Source organism: Tachypleus tridentatus, chromosome 13, assembly GCF_004210375.1.
Source record: "Tachypleus tridentatus isolate NWPU-2018 chromosome 13, ASM421037v1, whole genome shotgun sequence".
NCBI classification, from domain to species: Eukaryota; Metazoa; Arthropoda; class Merostomata; order Xiphosura; family Limulidae; genus Tachypleus; species Tachypleus tridentatus.
Genome location: NC_134837.1, coordinates 4,819,875 through 4,837,478, shown reverse-complemented (window position 1 = coordinate 4,837,478; position 17,604 = coordinate 4,819,875). Strand labels below are relative to the sequence as shown.

The 17,604-nt window shown below is 32.2% G+C and overlaps 1 protein-coding gene and 1 long non-coding RNA gene across 3 annotated transcripts in view; both read left to right on the top strand.

Moving 5' to 3' along the window:
* The window catches only part of LOC143239412 (uncharacterized), a 349,619-nt gene that overhangs the window by 219,040 nt on the left and 112,975 nt on the right, over positions 1–17,604 (top strand). The window lies entirely within an intron of this gene.
* LOC143238796 (uncharacterized) overlaps positions 3,211–17,604 on the top strand; it is a 78,593-nt gene continuing 64,199 nt past the window's right edge. Inside the window, exons 1-2 of the long non-coding RNA XR_013020765.1 lie at positions 3,211–3,433; positions 8,836–10,220. This is a non-coding gene — a long non-coding RNA (uncharacterized LOC143238796). The remainder of the gene's footprint in view (positions 3,434–8,835; positions 10,221–17,604) is intronic.

Below are 17,604 nucleotides of genomic sequence, written 5' to 3'. Positions count from 1 at the left end.
TTTGGTCAGTTAGACTTCATGGTTTTTGTCATCGTTATTTAATATTGTCGTGTTTTTACATATCTTATTGTGATTTGGTCAGTTAGAATTACAGATTTTTGTCGTCGTTGCTTAATATTGTCGTGTTTTTACATATCTTTTTGTGTTCTAGTCAGCTTGAATTACAGGTTTTTGTAGTTGTGGTTTAAATTATTGTCGTGTTTTTACATATCTTATTGTGATTTGGTCAGTTAGACTTCATGGTTTTTGTCATCGTTATTTAATATTGTCGTGTTTTTACATATCTTATTGCGATTTGGTCAGTTAGAATTCATGGTTTTTTGTCGTCGTTATTTAATATTCTCGTGTTTTTACATATCTTATTGTGATTAATATTGACGTGTTTTTTACATATCTTATTGTGATTTGGTCAGTTAGAATTACTGGATTCTGTCGTCGTTGTTTATTATTGTCGTGTTTTTACATATCTTATTGTGATTTGGTCAGTCAGAATTCGTTGTTTTTGTCGTCGTTATTTAATATTCTCGTGTTTTTACATATCTTATTGTGATTAATATTGACGTGTTTTTTACATATCTTATTGTGATTTGGTCAGTTAGAATTACTGGATTCTGTCGTCGTTATTTAATATTGTCATGTTTTTACATATCTTATTGTGATTTGGTCAGTTAGAATTACAGGTTTTTGTCGTTGTGGTTTAAAATATTGTCGTGTTTTTACATATCTTATTGTGATCTAGTCAGCTATAATTACAGGTTTCTGTCGTTGTGGTTTAAAATATTGTCGTGTTTTTACATATTTTATTGTGGTTTGGTCAGCTATAATTACAGGTTTCTGTCGTTGTGGTTAAAAATATTGTTGATTTTACATATCTTATTGTGACCTAGTCAGCTGCAATTACAGGTTTTTGTCGTTGTGGTTAAAAATATTATTGATTTTACATATCTTATAGTGATCTAGTCAGCTTGAATTACAGGTTTCTGTCGTTGTGGTTTAAAATATTGTCGTATTTTTACATATCTTATTGTGATCTAGTCAGCTAGAATTACAGGTTTTTGTAGTTGGGGTTTGAAATATTGTCGTGTTTTTACATATCTTCTTGTGGTTTGGTCATTTAGAATTACAGGTTTCTGTCGTCGTTATTTAATATTTTGTTTTTTTTACATATCTTATTGTGATTTGGTCAGTTAGAATTACAGATTTTGTCGTTGAGGTTTAAAATATTATCGTGTTTTTACATATCTTATTGTGACTTGGTCAGTTAGAATTACAGGTTTTTGTCGTCGTTATTTAATATTGTCGTGTTTTTACATATCTTATTGTGATTTGGTCAGTTAGAATTGCAGGATTCTGTCGTCGTTGTTTAATATTTTCGTGTTTTTACATATTTTATTGTGATTTAATCAGTTAGACTTCATGGTTTCTGTCGTCGTTATTTAATATTATCGTGTTTTTACATATGTTATTGTGATTTGGTCAGTTAGAATTACAGATTTTTGTCGTCGTTGTTTATTATTGTCGTGTTTTTACATATCTTATTGTGATTTGGTCAGTTAGAATTACAGGTTTCTGTCGTCGTTATTTAATATTATCGTGTTTTTACATATCTTAAAAAGGTCTGAAATTTATGAAATTACAGTTTTTCTCTAATATAAATAAGGTAACATTTGGTCCAGACTTGGTTATAAAATTTTGTGTTCATTAAGAGTCCAAGAAAAATGTTCGTGTTTTAAACACATGTTGACTTTACACACTAAGTAAGTTGTGTAGTAACCGCAATACATGAAACTTGAACAACAAAAACTCATTGAGCCTTGTACTTGATATCGTGGAAGAAAGTGGCAAGTTTAGAATTTATATGGAATACCTGTAATAAATGTGACATGTGTTACTAGTACATTAACAATAATATATGTGGCATGTGTTACTACTACTTTAACAATAATATATGTGACATGTGTTACTAGTACATTAACAGTAGTGTATGTGACATGTGTTACTAGTACTTTAACAATAGTATATGTGGCATGTGTTACTAGTACTTTAACAATAGTATATGTGGCATGTGTTACTAGTACTTTAACAATGGTATATGTGGCATGTGTTACTAGTACTTTAACAATTGTATATGTGACATGTGTTAGTAGTACTTTAACAATAATATATGTGGCATGTGTTACTAGTACTTTAACAATTGTATATGTGACATGTGTTAGTAGTACTTTAACAATAATATATGTGGCATGTGTTACTAGTACTTTAACAATAGTATATGTGGAATGTGTTACTAGTACTTTAACAATAGTATATGTGGAATGTGTTACTAGTACTTTAACAATAGTATATGTGGCATGTGTTACTAGTACTTTAACAATTGTATATGTGACATGTGTTAGTAGTACTTTAACAATAGTATACGTAACATATCTTACTATTTTAACAATACCATGTGTGGCATGTTTTTCTACTACTTAATAATATATGTGATATATATTTCTACTTTAGTAATTATATGTGTGATATATATTACTACCTTAGTAATCATATATGTGGCATGTGGAATCGAACCCCTAATTTTAGCGTTGTGAATCCATAGAAGTACCGCTGTACCAGCGGGTAACAATATGTTACTTAATTGAGTCATACTTACATACTTTAGGAATAACATAATTCCAGCATTAAGTATAGTGTTCGGATGAATACTATATATGGGTTTTCTGTATTCATCTCTGCCTTGTTTATGCAACTGTTGGTTTTGCCATCCCTACACAATTCTCAATCTTTTAAATTTTTTTACTTGTTCCACTTTCTTTGTATTCAGTTTTATTGAAATAGGTTAACAAGGGAATATTTGTTTTATTGAAGTAGGTTAACAAGTGGATATTTGTTTTATTGAAGTAGGTTAACAAGTGGATATTTGTTTTATTGAAGTAGGTTAACAAGTGAATATTTGTTTTATTGGAGCAGGTTAACAAGTGAATATTTGTTTTATTGAAGTAGGTTAACAAGTGGGTATTTGTTTTATTGAAGTAGGTTAACAAGTGAATATTTGTTTTATTGAAGTAGGTTAACAAGTGAATATTTGTTTTATTGAAGTAGGTTAACAAGTGAATATTTGTTTTATTGAAGTAGGTTAACAAGTGGATATTTGTTTTATTTTTAAATGCAGTGTTAATATATTTTGTTAATATCTTATTAGTTTCTCTTATTCTGTATTACACTGGGGGCCTGTAGGACAGGAATGGTTCTTTCAAGACACTATAAATATCCTGGACTGACTTAAACTGGATGCTTACAGAGTCCAAGTCTTTTCTCTTCAGAGAATGTTCCTAATATCTATTCCACCACGTGCTCGGTGTCGATTAATAGGGAAGCCAGCTTAGAGATCCCAAGACACGAATTAGGCTTGTAATCTCTGCAACGTTGAAGTAAAGTAAGCCTCTATATATATATAGTAAAGTAAGCTTCAATATATATATGTATTGTTTGATAACTAAGAAACTGTTATTTTAAAACTCATGTTTAACATGTACACAGTTGTGTCAGTTTCATAAACACATAATTTTCATGATACGTTCATGTTAATGAGCTTATCTTTTTTATTTTTTTATTTTTATTGAAATTGCTCTGACAGATATCATGTTTGTGCAATGAAAAGTCAAAACTGTCGTGATATAAGGACAGTTTGTTCTGCCATCTAGCGACAAAATTGAAGCTGTTATTGATAAACGTTTATAAACTGAACTCACTGCTGAGCGGTAGTTTTCCTTTTTTTATTATTTCTCGACAAAAATACGTGTGGTCGAAGAACAATAACATTTCTTTTACATAAACTTTCAAACACTCGATAATAGCAATCAGGTGCTCAAAAAACTGTGTAACTGAATTTTGGCAGCTATTTTTAATCATTTCAGAGTAATATATTGAATACGACATCCATGTTTTCTCGGCCCATCCCTACACATATGTATAATCATTTGTAAATACTGTCATTCATTTTCTAACAGCTGGTAGTGTGAACCCTGATCAGAAACAAGGACTATTTATATTTTACCCTCTAAATCGTCGTGGTCCAACTAGAAATTATCTTATAGTAGCATCAATGTTATTGATGGTTGAAAAACTCATACCTAACAGCACATGTTAAAAATGTTGGAGTAATAGACCTGTAGTAATTAGTACATAGTCTTAATTATGATGGTAGAACCATCGTAATGTGACTGAGATGTAACTTCTCTGTTGTAGATTCTTTAAAAATGGCTGCAGTCATCAAGGATTAGAAACAAAATAAAGTTGTTTTTTCTCTCTATTGCTAGAGGTATCCATAAGCAGTGTTTAGAACAGCCAATTCTAAGGTGAACCCTTTAACTACTACTGTCTACGACAAACATATCGGTTGTGAATAATATGTTGGATCGGATATAATATATGGGATATCATACTTTGTGTAATTCTCCACACATAATCATTCTTGGTATAATTTGTCGAATAAAGAGGTCCATTCTTTCTTTATAGTGAAGTAATATACACTTCTGAGCAGAGTGTAGTAGGGGTGTACTTGACGTCTGGGAACGAAAGTAAATATTTCAATCAGTAGGAACTCCTAGAAACAACATCAGTGAACTACGTTTGTACTTAGTGAAAGAAGACCCGTCGAATATTTCTTTCAAAATAATAACAAAAGTCAGACGTTCAGAGTCGAGCTTCCACAGGAATATTGTCACATGTTTTAATATCTGCAGATCTTCATTTTACCACACTGTAGTTTTATCTTCTTCAACAAAAATATTCTTGTTTCTGACCTAAAGCTTTCATCTTCAACATCAAGAAGCAGGTCAACGAACAAACTGATTTTAGTTATAACAACTCAAATATCCATAATTTCTAAAGTGCGAAAATCCCTAACTTAACTGATGCATATGATTAAGCCTAACAATGAATTACCGTTTCACTACATTTTACAGTTCGGTCTCTATATAAACAGAAAACTCAGTTCCTTTTACAGCAATAATATTTTAATTTTTCAATTAAAAATAAAATTCATGCTAAAACAACGAAACATCGGTTTATCCATGACAACTGAATGTTTCCAGGTTTATAGTTATCCATAAAAGCTCAAACTGTTTGAGATTACTCAAAGTAAAGTTATTAAACATACCTAACTTCTGACATTACTAAAAAAAAATAGACAAATGTCATGTTTAGTAGAACTATAGTGGTTTGATATATATTAAACTATAACAATAAAGACAGATTTCATGTTTAGTAGAACTACAGTGGTTTGATATCTATTAAACTATAACAATAAAGACAAATTTCATGTTTAGTAGAACTACAGTGATTTGATATCTATTAAACTATAACAATAAAGACAGATTTCAGGTTTACTAGAACTACACATGTTTTATAATTGTTAAACTACAACAATAAAGACAGATCTCAGGTTTATCAGAACTACACATGTTTTATAATTGTTAAACTACAACAATAAAGACAGATCTCAGGTTTATCAGAACTACACTGTTTTGTTAATTGTTAATCTACAACAATAAAGACAGCTCTCAGATTTAATAGAACTACACATGTTCTATAATTGTTAAACTACAACAATAAAGACAGACTTCAGGTTTACCAGAACTACACAAGTTTTATAATTGTTAAACTACAACAATAAAGACAGATCTCAGGATTACCAGAACTACACATGTTTTATAATTGTTAAACTACAACAATAAAGACAGATCTCAGGTTTACTAGAACTACACTGTTTTGTTAATTGTTAATCTACAACAATAAAGACAGATCTCAGGTTTACCAGAACTACACTGTTTTGTTAATTGTTAATCTACAACAATAAAGACAGATCTCAGGTTTACTAGAACTACACAGGTTTTATAATTGTTAAACAACAACAATAAAGACAGATCTCAGGTTTACCAGAACTACACTGTTTTGTTAATTGTTAATCTACAACAATAAAGACAGATCTCAGGTTTACTAGAACTACACAGGTTTTATAATTGTTAAACTACAACAATAAAGACAGATCTCAGGTTTACCAGAACTACACTGTTTTGTTAATTGTTAATCTACAACAATAAAGACAGATCTCAGGTTTACTAGAACTACACAGGTTTTATAATTGTTAAACTACAACAATAAAGACAGACTTCAGGTTTACCAGAACTACACAAGTTTTATAATTGTTAAACTACAACAATAAAGACAGATCTCAGGATTACCAGAACTACACTGTTTTGTTAATTGTTAATCTACAACAATAAAGACAGATCTCAGGTTTACCAGAACTACACTGTTTTGTTAATTGTTAATCTACAACAATAAAGACAGATCTCAGGTTTACTAGAACTACACAGGTTTTATAATTGTTAAACAACAACAATAAAGACAGATCTCAGGTTTACCAGAACTACACTGTTTTGTTAATTGTTAATCTACAACAATAAAGACAGATCTCAGGTTTACTAGAACTACACAGGTTTTATAATTGTTAAACTACAACAATAAAGACAGATCTCAGGTTTACCAGAACTACACTGTTTTGTTAATTGTTAATCTACAACAATAAAGACAGATCTCAGGTTTACTAGAACTACACAGGTTTTATAATTGTTAAACTACAACAATAAAGACAGATCTCAGGATTACCAGAACTACACTGTTTTGTTAATTGTTAATCTACAACAATAAAGACAGATCTCAGGTTTACTAGAACTACACAGGTTTTATAATTGTTAAACTACAACAATAAAGACAGATCTCAGGTTTACTATAACTACACAGGTTTTATAATTGTTAAACTACAACAATAAAGACAGATTTCAGATTTAATAGAACTACACAGGTTTTATAATTGTTAAACTACAACAATAAAGACAGACTTCAGGTTTACCAGAACTACACTGTTTTGTTAATTGTTAATCTACAACAATAAAGACAGATCTCAGGTTTACTAGAACTACACAGGTTTTATAATTGTTAAACTACAACAATAAAGACAGATCTCAGGTTTACCAGAACTAACTGTTTTGTTAATTGTTAATCTACAACAATAAAGACAGATCTCAGGTTTACTATAACTACACAGGTTTTATAATTGTTAAACTACAACAATAAAGACAGATTTCAGATTTAATAGAACTACACAGGTTTTATAATTGTTAAACTACAACAATAAAGACAGATCTCAGCTCCACCTGATGCCGTTACTCCGTCTATAACTTCAGGTTAAAATCAAACATTCGAAAGTGACCTAATATAGCTACTCTGTATGGAATGTTACCTTTTATAATTAGAGTGTATATAACTTCAGGCAATTATTTGAAAGTCACCTGTTTTAATTACTTATACTTTCGGGTTAAGAAACTGAAATAGTTTTAATATATTTCTTAGAATAGCAAGAATGGATTTAATGTTTATCTTACATTAACTTTTCTTCGACTCAAATTAAGAATAAACTTGTTTGGTCTCATTTCTTTGTTTAAAATATATATTTAATGTGATAGAAGATTATTTTAAAAGTCAGTCATAATAAAACAATGTATGATTTATTGTTTGGAGCAAAATATTGTTTGGAAATTTCTTAACAACATTGTTATGTTGGATGTGACTTTTTGTTTTAGAAAGAATTTTAGCCTTGTGAGTCCATAAACTTACCTCCGTCCCACCAGGGCTGAATTTAACAATTATAAAGTTTAAACATAGTTTTAATTGTTTGTAATCGCCATAATCGTCGTTAATGATACACACCTGTTTATTTAAAAACTGTTTTACTGGAATGTGCATCAGGCACTAAACACAAAGTTTCAACAAAGTCATTTTCCAAACTACATGACTATAATATGTTCGGCTGTACTGAAGTACAAAGTTACACAAGGGGCTATCTATGCTCTACTCACCACGTGTATTGAAACCCGCTATATTTGCCCAAAATAATATATATTGAAAATATTACATAAATATTTCAGTTAAAATGAGACATAAAATGCTTAATCATCTCTAAATAATTTAAATATTAAAGTAGGTTTGGCCCAGCGTACTTCAAGGTGGTATCTACTTTGTGACCTGTTGTTTCAAAATGACATCCTACGTCGTGAAGCAGTGGATTCGTTATAAGATAGACAGTCAACACGCATTATTCGGTTAAGGTAGTCCAAGAGCTGGCGGTGGGTACTGTTGACTAGCTATCTTCTCTCTAATCTATCGGGTTAAAATTAGAGACAATTAGCAAAGACAACACTAATATAGCTTTGTGCAAATATCAGGAACAAAAGAACAAAGAAATAAATGTATTAAAATACTAACTGTCTCACGTGGAACACGCACACCATAGTAAGTATTTACCTTATGATTTCATAAATTCGAATAGGTTTATGTACATATATTTAATCAAAACCTATATCGTCAAATTTAAAGGATGTCTTTACGTAAATATAATTATTCTCTCATCTAAAATAAAGGATGCATTTGAAATAGAAAACTTTATGATAATTAATGAAATGATGAAAGGTTTCATTTTATTCTCCACTATTTAATCGTTTGTTATCTGTTCACGCTATCCCTTCTTGACTCAGCGGTAAGTCTGAGGACTTATAGCGCTAAAATCCTAGTTTCGATACGCTCAGTGAGAAATGAACAGGTAGTCCACTGTGTAGTTTTGTACTCATGAATAACGAAAGTATACACAGTGTTTTCCACACGACTAAATCCACGTTTACCTTTCCAAAGTTTTCACGTCAGTCTTCTTAAGGATATAACCTCCTCTTGTTATCTGTTAATCCATTTATCTTCCAATTTTATCCACTTATCTTCTAGTTTCAACTCTGTTAACTCATCATAAAATGCTCAGTGGTTTCTGTTTGTATTTCGAGAAAACAAACACATCTCCGAAACTTCCAAAACTCCACCATGTGCTGTCGGATCATGCTGTGCAATTAGACATTTTGAAATACCGCACCAATCTAGCTGTCTCTCCATCTCGTCTTTTGCCGCTCTTGGGATTTACGTCAATCCTTGTAAAATTCACGCGGGATTGTTCGTAACGAAAGCAAGACGATAACTGCTGCTCGGCGTTCGTCTACACTTTAACTTCCAGATAAAAAGTAAAGAACGTGAACCTCTCTCTGAAAACCAGTTGTATACCGCGAGCGTTGCCATGTGATACCCGTGAACCAATAACAGAACAGTCACTCTACCGTACACATCGCTAAAGCGAAATACTTGCATTTCAAGATAGGACGATTCCAATACCTTAGAAAGGAGGATAAGCAGATTTTAAACAAAGATGGAGGATTGTGAGAGACAGTTTCAGACTTTGTTCAGTGATCGCAACATCTTGTCAACTAAAGATCACCCCGATTTCAAACCATTCTCATATTTTGTAAACTACCAACCAAAACAGTGTAATAAAAATCACTCAATATTTCCCTCAGATTACTTAGTCAAAGTTTTAGTTGTTACGCTGACCAAACACAAAGTTTTGATACATACATACATATATATGAAACTATCTCCCCAAACGTGCCCCTTAAAGGAACGGCAAGGTGTTTTCATACCCCTAGAATAAAAAAAAAAACGTTAACAAAGGGAACCTTACACCCCTTCTATACCAGCAGCCTATTGTTCCACTGGTAAGAAAGCGGATGACAGAGAGAACTTGTTTTTGATAAAAGGCCTACCAGATGGTCTGCTGGCACACACGGTTTATGTTATGTATCCATAGTGAGGCAAAACGTTCTCTTTAACAACGACGCAACGTATACCGTAACGCGACGGTGGGAACAAAGGGTTGTGTAAGGAGTGAACAGGTTTTCCCACGGTTCGTCCGTTGAGTAAATCGTGTTCTTCGTGTCCTTGAGTTTAATGTTCCTCGAGTGGCTCATTTGTGCCGAAAGGGTTCAAAGAAGAGACGAAATCATCTTGAGTTGCTACAAACCAAGTTCCGACATATCCGTCAGGTTCGAAGTGTTACTTAACGTTGCCACAAACCAAGTTTCGACATATCCGTCAGGTTCGAAGTGTTACTTAACGTTGCTACAAACCAAGTTCCGACATATCCGTCAGGTTCGAAGTGTTACTTAACGTTGCTACAAACCAAGTTTCGACATATCCGTCAGGTTCGAAGTGTTACTTAACGTTGCTACAGACCAAGTTTCGACATATCCGTCAGATTCGAAGTGTTACTTAACGGTCAGATTCAGGTAATACTAGATGTCTGTTTTTATTTGGTCATTAAAATTTGTCCCCAGTGTCACATTGCTATGTCTGTGGACGTGCAATGCTAGTTTTGTGGTGGGCAGAACATAGATAGCCCACTATGTAGCTTCGTGCTTAATTCAAAAACAACAACATTATTACTTTATGGGCTATTATAGGACCTTTATTTAGGACCAGCTTTCTTATACCTTTTCAATGAAATGATTAGACACAGATTTCCGGAACAAAACATCATTTTTACTACAACCTTTCAACTCAAGAGAATTAGTAAAATTATAAAAGTAATAACACTATTGTTGTATGAAACAAAGTAATACTCAACTCAAGAGACTCAGTAAAATTATAAAAGTAATAACACTATTGTTGTATGAAACAAAGTAATACTCGTAAAACATTATTTCAAAACCTGAACTACGAAGTTTTTACGTCATCAATACTTCGGTCATATAGAACTAGGTAATTCGTAAGTTAATGGTTGTTTTAGATACTAAAAGTTATAAAAAGTTCTTATGTTTGGGGGCGACACCTGACGTTCTACTTGTTGAACCACTTTAGAAATATTACAATATGTTATGAATATTCAACATAGAGTTGTGTTCAGTGATGGTAGACAACATGCTACTCGGTAAATATTACAATATATGTTATGAATATTCAACATAGAGTTGTGTTCAGTGATGGTAGACAACAAGCTACTCGGTAAATATTACAATATATGTTATGAATATTCATCATAGAGTTGTGTTCAGTGATGGTAGACAACATGCTACTCGGTAAATATTACAATATATGTTATAAATATTCAACATAGAGTTGTGTTCAGTGATGGTAGACAACATGCTACTCGGTAAATATTACAATATATGTTACGAATATTCAACATAGAGTTGTGTTCAGTGATGGTAGACAACATGCTACTCGGTAAATATTACAATATATGTTATAAATATTCAACATAGAGTTGTGTTCAGTGATGGTAGACAACATGCTACTCGGTAAATATTACAATAAATGTTATGAATATTCAACATAGAGTTGTGTTCAGTGATGGTAGACAACATGCTACTCGGTAAATATTACAATATATGTTATGAATATTCAACATAGAGTTGTGTTCAGTGATGGTAGACAACATGCTACTCGGTAAATATTACAATATATGTTATGAATATTCAACATAGAGTTGTGTTCAGTGATGGTAGACAACATGCTACTCGGTAAATATTACAATATATGTTATAAATATTCAACATAGAGTTGTGTTCAGTGATGGTAGACAACATGCTACTCGGTAAATATTACAATATATGTTACGAATATTCAACATAGAGTTGTGTTCAGTGATGGTAGACAACATGCTACTCGGTAAATATTACAATATATGTTATAAATATTCAACATAGAGTTGTGTTCAGTGATGGTAGACAACATGCTGAGAAACGTTGTATATTCTACTTTGCTTTTAGTCTAAAATTCGTAGAATAACTAATGTGGTCACCAGGAAGAAACTTGCTGGTTCTTCGGAGCTATGAGTAAAACTAGTTTCAAGTAGAAAAAGAAACCAATGTTAAAATACTATAACTATAATTATGACAAATTAATTAATTACCAAACAATTTGATAATATATATAATATATATATATCATATAATATATATAGCATCTCGGCCACTATTCTGTACAAACTGGCATAAAGAGCTTTTGTAGTGGGTAAAAGACCTATTCGGCATAGTCCACGGTTCATTGTATTCAGTACAGGACATAGTCCACGGTTCATTGTATTCAGTACAGGACATAGTCCACGGTTCGTTGTATTCAGTACAGGACATAGTCCACGGTTCATTGTATTCAGTACAGGACGTAGTCCACGGTTCATTGTATTCAGTACAGGACATAGTCCACGGTTCGTTGTATTCAGTACAGGACATAGTCCACGGTTCGTTGTATTCAGTACAGCACATAGTCCACGGTTCGTTGTATTCAGTACAGGACATAGTTCACGGTTCGTTGTATTCAGTACAGGACATAGTCCACGGTTCATTGTATTCAGTACAGGCCATAGTCCACGGTCCATTGTATTCAGTACAGGACATAGTCCACGGTTCGTTGTATTCAGTACAGGACATAGTTCACGGTTCGTTGTATTCAGTGCAGCGCATAGTCCACGGTTCATTGTATTCAGTACAGCCCATAGTCCACGGTCCATTGTATTCAGTACAGGACATAGTCCACGGTTCATTGTATTCAGTACAGCACATAGTCCACGGTTCGTTGTGTTCAGTACAGCACATAGTCCACGGTTCGTTGTATTCAGTACAGCACATAGTCCACGGTTCATTGTATTCAATATAGGACATAGTCCACGGTTCGTTGTATTCAGTACAGCACATAGTCCACGGTTCGTTGTATTCAGTACAGCACATAGTCCACGGTTCGTTGTATTCAGTACAGCACATAGTCCACTGTTCGTTGTAATCAGTACAGCACATAGTCCACTGTTCGTTGTATTCAGTACAGCACATAGTCCATGGTTCGTTGTATTCAGTACAGCACATAGTCCACGGTTCGTTGTATTCAGTACAGCACATAGTCCACGGTTCGTTGTATTCAGTACAGCACATAGTCCACGGTTCGTTGTATTCAGTACAGCACATAGTCTACGCCTACATGGGATGGAATTATAATAAACAGTACCTTGTTTAGAGTAAACGATGACCGTATTATCTTTAAAACAACTAAAACAATGAATATGCTGAAGGTAAATTACTTGTATAGAAGTGTTCGTTGACAATTATAAATAAGTCATTGAAAATGTCCACAAGTTCAGTTATACTTAGTCATTACTTTATACAAAATGTGACTATTTATTCGTTTGTTTACTAGTTATTAAGCACAAAGCTACACAATAGGCTATCTGTGCTGTGCCCACTATAAGCATCGAACCCCGGTTTATAACAATGTAAGTCCTTATACTCACTGCTAAGCCGCTAGGGGCGTTGAATTATTATTTTTTTTCTCTGTCATTATTAATATATTAATATATTGTAGTTAAAAATCTAATTAGCGCCAACATTTCAAACTAAATAATAGAAATTAATAACAGAATAAATAGATTTGACGTTGTTGATGTTTGTAAATATAATATAATATAATATAATATAATATAATATAATATAATATAATATAATATAATATAATATAATATAATATAATATAATATAATATAATATAATATAATATAATATAATATAATATAATATAATATAATATAATATAAATATGTTTATAGCGATCACAAAAATTATCCTAAATACTTTTAACATTGAAAACAGAAAAACGTAAAATTTTGATAAGAACAAAGTTAATACGTACAGCGATTTAACAGCTAAATAAAAACACTTTACATAAAAGATGAGGTCTAAAAATGATTTAATGTGAAACTTAAATGATCGACATAAAAGCTGACAGCTACATTTATAACACTGGTATCAATTCTAAAGTAAATGTTAATCCAAGCGTGTTAAGGCGTGCGACTCGTAATCTGAGGGTCGCGGGTTCGCATCCCCGTCGCGCCAAACATGCTCGTCCTTTCAGCCGTGGAGGCGTTATAGTGTGACGGTCAATCCCACTATTCGTTGGTAAAAGAGTAGCCCAAGCGTTGGCGGTGGGTGGTGATGACTAGCTGCCTTCCCTTTAGTCTTACACTGCTAAATTAGGGACGGCTAGCACAGATAGCCCTCGAGTAGCTTTGTGCGAAATTCATAAAAAAAACAGATGTTAATTAATTAGTTAGCTGGGTTTGTTTAACCCACCATCATGCCACAAGTTGAAATAATTAAATCAAAATTATATCTTGTTGTTTGTATTAAGCACACAGCTACATGAATATTGAAACCCGGTTTCTAGCGATAACACCCGCACCCATACCGTGGTGCCACTAGAGAGCGATTTTATATACAGTGTGTTTCTTCAGACGTTTATAATTGATACAAATCAGAGTTAGATTTTAACGTTAGACACAGCACTCATATTCAGTTGGTAGTTTTACGCTAGAACAAAGAAACCCAACTATTCGTCTTCAATATATCAAGTTTGAAGTAACTTTAAATTGGTTTTCTAATACTAATGGTTAATCATTCTGAGGATTGTAGTTGTCAAAATATAATGACAATCGTTTTGATTAGAAAGTTGTCGGATAACTTAGTACGTTTAATCTCTGTTTCAACTATAATAATAGTTCGAAAAATACAGTTGCCAAATTTCAAACGAATCCTTACATAATACGTCAAACATTCTCAGATCAAGATTTCTATATATATTTCTATATAAGCTGTATGTAACTACCTGCAAACTAATCCTAATATATCACTCGGAACAAGATTTGAACATATTGTTAAAAGCTATATGTAACTACCTGCAAACTAATCCTTATATAACACTCGGAACAAGATTTGAACATATTGTTAAAAGCTGTATGTAACTACCTACAAACTAATCCTTATATAACACTCGGAACAAGATTTGAACATATTGTTAAAAGATGTATGTAATTACCTACAAACTAATCCTTATATAACACTCGGAACAAGATTTGAACATATTGTTAAAAGCTGTATGTAACTACCTGCAAACTAATCCTAATATATCACTCGGAACAAGATTTGAACATATTGTTAAAAGCTATATGTAACTACCTGCAAACTAATCATTATATAACACTCGGAACAAGATTTGAACATATTGTTAAAAGCTGTATGTAACTACCTGCAAACTAATCCTTATATAACACTCGGAACAAGATTTGAACGTATTGTTAAAAGCTGTATGTAACTACCTGCAAACTAATCATTATATAAAACTCGGAACAAGATTTGAACATATTGTTAAAAGCCGTATGAAACTACCTACAAACTAATCCTTATATAACACTCGGAACAAGATTTGAACATATTGTTAAAAGCTGTATGAAACTACCTACAAACTAATCCTTATATAACACTCGGAACAAGATTTGAACGTATTGTTAAAAGCTGTATGTAACTACCTACAAACTAATCCTTATATAACACTGGGAACAAGATTTGAACATATTGTTAAAAGATGTATGTAATTACCTACAAACTAATCCTTATATAACACTCGTAACAAGATTTGAACATATTGTTAAAAGCTGTATGTAACTACCTACAAACTAATCGTTATACAGTAAAACCTGTATAAGGCGGAATCGCACGGGACCGAGTAAAATTTCCGGTTTAAGCAGATTTTCCGGCTCAGACAGTGAACATGGATTTCCTTAATATATATAATTTTTGAGCAGAACGTTATACTTGCTTAACTCAAGGGAAGTAAGACGTCTGTGAATAAAGTTATTATACTGTTTATGTTATATTTATTAGAATAAGAACAAAAATAAACATTCAAAATATACATAAATACACAATCTTAATCAAATTTATTTGAAGAAACTGTTCTCTTTCAACTGTTTAGTTTTCTAGTGGACTTTCTCATGCGGTTAAAAGAGAACGACAATTCTACGACCTTTTCATGAAGTTCATTTTCCCCCTTCATTTTTCCATACAACTTGATAGTGTTAATAAAACTTAACACTTGTGATGAAGTATAAATTTCCATTTCCTCGCTATCTTTTACATTTTGTTCATCTTCTGCATCTCTCACACTGTTACCATCTTGTGATTCTACTACAGATTATAAATCAGTTTGATCAGTATCTGTTAAAACATTCAAGTCAACGTTCACAAAACTTTCTGCGTTCACAGAATCATCTGTATAAACCTACATCAATCAGAGTTTGGATTTCACTAGAATCGTCATAAATAACTTATATATTCTCCACCATTATCAAGAATAAATCCACAGTTTTGAAAGCACTTTATTACACATTTGAATGACTTAAAAATGCAATTGCATCTAACACATCAATTTTCATGGTCATTTCAGATGCTCTCTTACAGTCGTCCATGTTTACAATAATATGCTGAAGCATCAATATTCTGTATTTCAATCTTATACATTCCATTACCTAGTGACTGTAGAACTGATGTTGTACATTTAGGTAGAAAGAATAAACAAACATTTGAAAGTTGAATGTTTGGGTGACAAATTGCATTATCTAGTAGAATATTCCTATTTTCTTGTTCTATTATTTTGTTTAATTTGTTCAAAAATTCCTTGAATATAACACTTGTCATCCATGTTTTATTATTCACTTTCCATTCTACAGGAAGTTCATTCTTCCTGAAACAGCATGATTTTTCACTCTTTACACATTTTAAAATTAGGAAAGATATAAATTTATTTTTTCGTGAGAATTATTTAAAGAATAGAATTGTGCACCTAAAACACAAATATATTTTTATAAATCATGAATCTAATTTAACAGCAAAAATCATGACAGCAGAAAAAATAACAGAATATATTTAACCAATAATTACTGTAACAAAATGTCCTAGAATTTATTAATATTTAAAGAAATTATTAATTAGAAATGTTATTAATATTTAATTAAAAACAATTTTTCCGCCTAAGTCGGGTTCTAATCCTACTTGTTGATAGATGAGGTAAGTTTTCTGTCCGCGTTACTGAGGTTCTGCCATATAGAGGGCGTTTTATAAGAAAAATCTTAAGATAATGCTGTAAAATTTTGATATTTCCGACTTGCACAGGTTTTACTGTATTAAATATAATAGAACACTTGTACGTGTTTTTATGTATCTCCAAACTAGTCGTTACATAACATATCAACAAGGTCTCACATCAGTGGTTACTGTGATATGTGTACTTACTCACCACGGTCTACTAACTTACACTGGTATGTGTTTTTACTAACCACAGTCTACTGATTACAGTGATATGTGTACTTACTAACCACAGTCTACTGATTACAGTGATATGTGTTTTTACTAACCACAGTCTACTGATTACAGTGATATGTGTACTTACTCACCACGGTCTACTAACTTACACTGGTATGTGTTTTACTAACCACAGTCTACTGATTACAGTGATATGTGTACTTACTAACCACAGTCTACTGATTACAGTGATATGTGTTTTACTAACCACAGTCTACTGGTTACAGTGATATGTGTACTTACTAACCACAGTCTACTGATTACAGTGATATGTGTACTTACTAACCACAGTCCACTTATTACAGTGATATGTGTACTTACTAACCACAGTCTACTGATTACAGTGATATGTGTACTTACTAACCACGGTCTACTGATTACAGTGATATGTGTACTTACTAACCACAATCCACTTATTACAGTGATATGTGTACTTACAAACCACAGTCCACTTATTACAGTGATATGTGTACTTACTAACCACAGTCTACTC